A 7,877-nucleotide genomic window follows, 5' to 3' on the forward strand; every position below is an offset into this window, starting at 1 on the left:
CTCTCTCTCTCTCTCTCTCTCTCTCTCTCTCTGTGTGTGTGTGTGTGTGTTTGCTCTACACATGATGTATTTTTTTTGCTATGCAGGATGTATACAGTCCCCAGATTCCTTTAAGGCATATTTTGAAATCTGTATGCTATGATGGCCTGTGCTTAGCTTTCCTTGACTGGGTCCTGCACTGTGGTCCTTTTCAACTCACTCCAGCATACTCTCTGAGGACGATGCATCTCTCTCGAGGACACTTCCAACGTTTTTTTTAACTCCCCCCTCCCTGCTGGAGTCTCTGTCTCAAACTAGCCAGGGCCAAACCATTTATACTATTTGATGCACAACATCAATTTTCACACTGTGGTTAGAGCCCAAGATCCAACTTTTTAGTTCTTTGATATTGAGTTAAATATCTCTGATTTATGAGTTGAAACTTAAACAACAACGACAACGACAACAATAACAACAACAAAACTCTTGAAGGAACAAAGCCTATGACAGCTAGATGGATACCCCTCCCAGGTTTCCCACCTTCTCTAGCTTCTCCTCTACTTGGGTGACTAATATGACCATTTTGTGGATGTTGAAGTCATCAATAGGTGACACTCGTACACATTTGAAATTGTTTTTTTTTCTTTAAAAGAGTCATAAACTTCAGATCCTTGCCACAAAGATCCTCCTTCCTAGAGCTCTTCAAAAAAAAAAAAAAAAAAAAAAGTTCTCTAAGTTAGTTGACACCGTTGGTCTTCCTGTGGGGTCGCCATCCCCTTCAGCTCCTTCAGTCCTTCCCCTAACTCTTCCCTTGGGTGTCTCTGACCTCCATCCAATGCTTGTCAGCTGCTGGCACAGCCTCTCAGAGCTCCCAGAGACTGAGCCATCAACCAAAGAGCATACTCGGGCTGGTCTGAGCACCCCGTTCCCTGCCCCCCACATTTATCTAGCAGAGGGATGCCTTGTCTGCCCTCAGTTGGAGAGGATGTGCCTAATCCTGGAGAGGCTTCACGCCCCAGGGAGGAGGGATATGGGGTAGGGTGGGGGTTGGAAGGGGGGAAGCACCCTCTCAGAGGCAAAGGAGAGTGGGCATGGGGGAAGAATCTGTGAGGGGTCACAGGGATGGGGCAACATTTGGAATGTAAATGAATAAAAAACTTAAAAAGATGTTTTCTAAAAGAATGATGGTGTCATGAGGATTTCTTTCATTAACAGTTTCATTAAACTGCACTGATAGGGCTGGTAAGGTGGCCCAGCCCATGGAAGAGTGTGCCACTGAGCCTGGAACCCCGAGTTCCATCCCGAGACTCTGCACAGCAGAAGGCAAGAACCTATGCCTTGTCCTCTAACCTTCGTATTTGCATATATATATATATATATATATATATATATATATATATATATATATATATATTACATGTGCCCTATGAAGGGATGCATCCCTCAGTGGAGGATAGCTCTACTGTACTGTCAGTTCCACCATTACCGACACTGGATTCTGCAAATCACTGTGGGTGGCCAGGCGTGGTGGCACGTGACTGTAATCCTTGCACTATGGATGAAGAGGCAAGAGAATTGAAGCAAATTGCAGGCCAGCATGATCTCCAAAGCAATTTGGTCTACCAAAGCTACTTTGCTAGACCCTGTCTCAAACTAAACAGAGCCAAACCATTTATACTGTTGGTTGCATGGCATCAATATTCACATGGTGGCTAGAGCCCGAGATCCAACTTTTAGTTCTTTGGTATTGAGTTAAATATCTCTGACTTATGAGTTGAAACTTAAAAAGAAAAACAAACAAACAAAAAACTCTTGGGGAAGCAAAGCCTAAGAGAGTTAGATGCTGACTGAGCTATCTATTCACAAGCACAAACTCCATATGTGAGACTCAAACTGTGAAGCCGCAAGTCAGACGGCAGGAGGCCCGCTGTCAGCTCTCACCCATCATCAAGTCAGATGGCAGGAGGCCCGCTGTCACCCATGATCCTTTCCCAGTTTTAACTCAGACAGTTATGTAAAATTCAGTAAAGTTTATTTTTCTTAGAATTGTCAGACTCCTCTTAAAAACAAACAAACGTACCAAAGTTAGTGGCAGTGAGATTCTCTCTTACACTCTCCTGTAGAAGATTCCTGGTTTCAGGTTGTACACTTGGGCTTTTCATTCTCTTTTGAATTATTTTTGTGCCGTGTATAAGATGCAGCAGGAATCCAGTTCTCTTGGCATCATTAATGGAAGAGAGTGTCTTTTTCCCACGCGTCTCTTTAGAATGGATGTTCTGTTGTAAGGTACCGTGGGCAACATAACATTTTATTTATTTTTCCTTGTGAAAAACACAAGTTCCTCTTGCTAAATCAGGTGAGGACAAAGCAAAAACAAAAACAAAAACAAAAAGCAAACTTCTCTAGTAGAAAGCTGTTAACCCATAAAAACTGTTTTCAAGCCACCAGGAAAAAAAAAAAATGCAGAGCAACACGTCTTTGAGATTCCACCTCACCGCAGTCAGAATGGCCAACATCAAGACAACACATACTGGTGATGATTTGGGAAAGGAAAGGTCCCTGGTGCAGCCATTATGGTTATTATTGTGGAACTTCAGCAACCTAAGATGAGAAGTGCCATCTGACTCAGCTATACCGTTCCTGCACATGCAACCGACCTGGGGTTGCTGTTAACTGTTTTGTCTTTAGACATTTTCCCTCTGTGCAGCCCTAACTGTCTTGGCACTCAAACTCAGAGATCGGAGTGCCTCTGCTTCCTGGGTTCTGGAATTAAAGGTGTGAGTCATCGCCATGCCCAGCCTCCAAAGGTCTGTGTGTCCTACCACAGTCATCTGTGTACATCCGTGTACATGGATGCTCTTTTCACAGGAGAAAGCAGATGGAATCAGCTCACATCAACAGGGAGATGGGGGAGGAGTGGAGTGTGGCCTGAGGACCAATCAAAGCAAAGCCTACATGTAAATGATACACGCTTACAAGCTACTTCAAAACAATGATATGAATAAAAAGAAATCATTCTTAATAAAAATAAATTCTCAAAAATTTAACTTTTAATGAGGGACATAATGAATCTCTAAAATAATACAGGTCACTGAAAGCTAAGGTTCCTGAAATTCTGAATAACAAGGCTAGGCTAATTTTGTACTAAAATAACCGCAACAGATTCCATGGTGTCTAGACCATGCCCTTGTCTATGAACTTTAGCTACAGGATTATAACCACAGTATAGGCAGTATCTATTGTTATCACCCCAAATTATAAGTATTTGTTCTTGATGGCAAAACTACATTTTTTTTTTTTAAGATTTATTTATTATATGTAAGTACACTGTAGCTGTCTTCAGACACTCCAGAAGAGGGCGTCAGATCTTGTTACGGATGGTTGTGAGCCACCATGTGGTTGCTGGGATTTGAACTCTGGACCTTCGGAAGAGCAGTCGGGTGCTCTTACCCACTGAGCCATTTCACCAGCCCCACAAAATTACATCTTAATGACTTTGCAGTTGCTTATTTTTTTTTTTTTTAAGATTTATTTATTATATGTAAGTACACTGTAGCTGTCTTCAGACACTCCAGAAGAGGGCGTCAGATCTTGTTACGGATGGTTGTGAGCCACCATGTGGTTGCTGGGATTTGAACTCTGGACCTTCGGAAGAGCAGTCGGGTGCTCTTACCCACTGAGCCATTTCACCAGCCCCACAAAATTACATCTTAATGACTTTGCAGTTGCTGTGACCAAACACCTGTCACCACACTAGTGTCTCCAATGAAGACTCTTTGGGGCTTACTCTCCCCAGAGGATAAGCCCGTCACCATTATGGCGGGAAGCATGGCAGCCGGCAAAATGACTGGAACAGGAACTGAGGGCTCACCACGCGAACCACAAGCTGGAAGCGGAAAGAGTGTATTAGAAACCAACCACACCGGGTTTGGACAACGCCAAAGCCTGCTTGCTCCCAGTGATGTACTTCCTCCTCCAGCAAGGCCACACCCCCTAAACCTACCCAAGCAGCGTCACCAACTGGGGAATCAAAACCGCCTCATTCAGACCAACGTGGTGGAGGATGGACAAAGTCCACCCTGTTCTTTAGGACTACGAGGGGTTGTCTAGAGAAGAAAATCGAAGTTCTCACTCTTTCAGCCTGCTTCTTCCACACTTCGCTTTACGAGGTCCATTTCACCTTAGCTTAAAGTGTTAGAGACACTGAAGCTCCGCCCCTTGTCCCCCCACTCTGCTCCTGGCCTCATTCGTTCATTCTATTCATCATCACCTGGCTCTCTGACCTTGTCAGTGGTGTTCTCAAATATTAGCTTAGACCGCTTTCTCTTTACCCAGTCAACATAACCCAGGACAGAAGTTACTTAGGAGGGGACGGGGCCATTGACTGAGAAACAGTTTCTCTATGTGGTTACAGGGTTACAAGCATGGAGCTACGAAACAAAACAACCCTTTATTAAAAAACCGAACCAAGGAGGCCCGGGAGCAGCCTGGTGTGTGCTTACCTTGCATGTAGGAAGCCCCTGGGCTTGATTTCCAGAACTGCAGGAGGCTGGGTGTAGCAGCAGATGCTTGCAATCCTAACCCTCAGGGAGCAGGAGCAGGAAGGTCATAAGTTCAAAGTGACCCTTGGCTAGGGTGATTGAGGTCAGAGATGTGTGAGATCCCATCCTACAACCAAACACCCCACCCCTCCTCGCCCAACAACAGCAGCAAAGAGCAGAATTATGATATTATGGGCTTGTCTGTTTGTTTGTTTTGCCTTGTTCTGTTTTTGTCTATTTTTATCAAATAAAGACCGTTTCTACTCACGTAAATCTTTTCAAAACTAAAGCAGCTGGAGACATGGCTCAGCGTTTAAGAGCACTGACTGCTCTTCCAGAAGCCCTGAGTTCAAATCCTAGCAACCACATGGTGGCTCACAGCCATCTGTACCCTCTTCTGGTATGTCTGAGTGTACTCATACATAAAATAAAAATACATCTTTAAAACCTAAAGCAGCTTGCGGGGGCACCACCCAGTGGTAAAGTGTCTGAGAAGCAGGTGAGAAGCAGGCAAGAAGCCCCCCGGTTCTGATCTGCTGTGTGAACCTACATAAACGACAACAGTGCCGGGCGTGGTGGCGCTGGCCTTTAACCCCAGCACTCGGGAGGCAGAGGCAGGCGGATTTCTGAGTTCGAGGCCAGCCTGGTCTACAGAGTGAGTTCCAGGACAGCCAGGGCTACACAGAGAAACCCTGTCTTGAAAAAACAACAGCAACAACAACAACATCGACAACAAAAAAACGACAACAGAACCAAGGCTGATACAGTCCTGCATGCTGGCTGTTGGGAGCTCTTCCCCGACCAACTGAAGATAAAGGCGAACATCTCTGAGTGAATTTCCAGCTCAGAACACAAGAACAATACCCTCATGGACCACTGACTGGTTCATGTGTCACTGCGAGAAAAGGACACAGAGTGACACCCTTCTGTCCTTGCTGGCAAGAACAATGGAGGTAAGGCTCTTGGGCCTGGTTCAGAAAGTACCCCCGCCCCCCCTCCCACCACTGTTAGCATTTCTTCTAGGCTCCGCCCCACAGTTACCTGGCAACAGCCAGGTGTGCCTGACTCATTATTAAAGGGGCTGCTCGCCCCCTCCTCTCTCTCTCTTGCTACCTTGCTCTTTCTTTCTTACCCTCTTCCTTCTCTGTCTCTTCTCTCTCCATCCCCCCTCCACGTGTTCATGGCCCACCTCTGTCTCTCTCCCTTCACCTCCCCTCCTCTCCCTTTCTCTGTCTCTACTAACCCCCCAGTGGCCTTCCTCATGCCCTGAATGAACTCTAGTGCATACTATATCTGTCATGTGGCTGCCCACTCAGGGGCAAGGGATGCCTCAGCATGGGCCCACAGAGGCGCCCCGGTCCACCTCACCATACCAAGCATATCCCTGGCTTTTCTGTCTTTCTGGGTGGGGGTAGGGATGGGAAGAGAACCAGTTCACTGTGGGTGCTCCACCAGTATTATCCCTCAATTGTCTGTAAGCTATGAAAGCATTTACCCCAGTCAGCTCTGTTATCGTGTCCCCTCCAGCACAGCCACCCCTCACCTGCTCTCCTTCTGGAAAAACCCCTTATTTTCACAGTCATGCTTCCTGGGTTCCTTTTTCGAGACAGGGTTTCTATGTATAGCCCTGGCTGTCCTGGAACTCACTTTGTAAATCAGGCTGGCCTCGAACTCAGAAATCCGCCTGCCTCTGCCTCCCGAGTGCTGGGATGAAAGGCGTGTGCCACCACGCCCGGCTCCGAATGTTTTGACTTACTGAAGTTTCCCAGGCGTGCTCAGGAGACCCTTGGAACGAAATCGCTCAGGACATTCAGACCCCGGTTCTAATCCGAGCTTCATGGAGGGCCCTCTAGAAAAATAGAACTTCTTAGATCAAAGGGATTGGAGTTCTCCCCTACCCTCAGGGTTTAAGATGAGGTTTCAGTCCTGCTATAGATGGACTAACAACTCATGGCTGAAATCTAATGTTTCCTTGAGGCAGAACTAAGTTTATCAAATCTGGACAAGTCGTTGTTGCTTTAGAGGTAGGCGAATTTCTATACATGTAGCAACAGGTACTGTGTGGTGTGGTGTGTGTGTGTGTGTGTGTGTGTGTGTGTGTGTGGTGTATTCATACGGCAATATCCTTTATTTGAGTCCAGCAGGCAGTGTTCAGTTGTACAATGTATGATCGTACATCTTCTCTTTAGGTGGTAGAAAAAAAATCCCAAAGAGGCTTTTAATGTATTCAGGACTTGCGTTCAGCAAGGTTTTGAGCAGCAGAGAACCCATTTATAGGGGAATTAATGACTCAGTTTCTCACCTGTAGTTGGAATTTAAAAACCCATATCTCTCTCTGCTAGCTACCGTGACAGACAAATGCTCCCGTCTCTACCAGGAAGACCCCATTCCTTCCCCAGCATGCCCTCCTCTGAGGTAAAGCGCTTCTGGGGCCGCTTTGAGCTCAGACATTCTTTCTGGGTCAGTCTCGGGAGCTGCACGGAGAGTGCAGGAGCTATATCTTGTAGTGGTTCCCACGAAGATCACAAATCCATCTTACAGCTGTTCCTGTCCACTGCAGCTCTTACTGTAAGACATAACTGAAAAATCGGCTCTCTTGTGGGCCTCCACTTTTCAGGCTTACTAGTTGTTTGTGTATATCTGTGTGTGTGTGTGTGTGTGTGTGTGTTCCTTATTGATCCATGTTGGAAACACCAGGCTAGCTGACTATGGACTTCTGATTGTTCCTCTCTGATCCCCATCGGGACAGAGAGGCATGTCTATGTGGAGATAAGAACTCAGCACTTACAGAAAGGGGCTGGGATGGGAGGGGAAGTGGGAGGAACTGGGACGAGTAAAGGGAACAAAAGCCATAATCCGGATGTATTAGATGAGAAAAAAAAATCGATTGTCAATGAAATGGGAGAAAGGAACTCAGGTCTCCTACTTATCAAGTTGAGCCATTGGGATGCCCCTTTAGCCCAGTTTTGGTTTTTTAAAAAATATACAGTTTACAAGAATTTCAGAGAGAAAATGGAGGAAAAGGCATTGTATATTTGCCCAAAAATTGAGCCTTTTTGATTTTGAGTAGTGGTACCAGGAACTAAACTCAGACCCGTAGGTATGCTAAACATATATGCCAGTGACACCCTCTAATTCTCAATTTCCAGTTTTAATTATTGTCTAATTATGAGCCCTAGTCATCTTGCCATTATTTTTACCCACACTCACTCGAAAACATTAAGCTTGTTAATGCTTCATTGTTATATTGTATATTCATATATATCATGTCATATATCAATATATATCATATCATGTATCAATATACATCATGTCATATATCATCTATCAATATATTATATTGCTATACCATATATC

This window comes from Mus pahari, chromosome 19 (assembly GCF_900095145.1).
Source record: "Mus pahari chromosome 19, PAHARI_EIJ_v1.1, whole genome shotgun sequence".
In the NCBI taxonomy this organism is placed as follows: domain Eukaryota; kingdom Metazoa; phylum Chordata; class Mammalia; order Rodentia; family Muridae; genus Mus; species Mus pahari.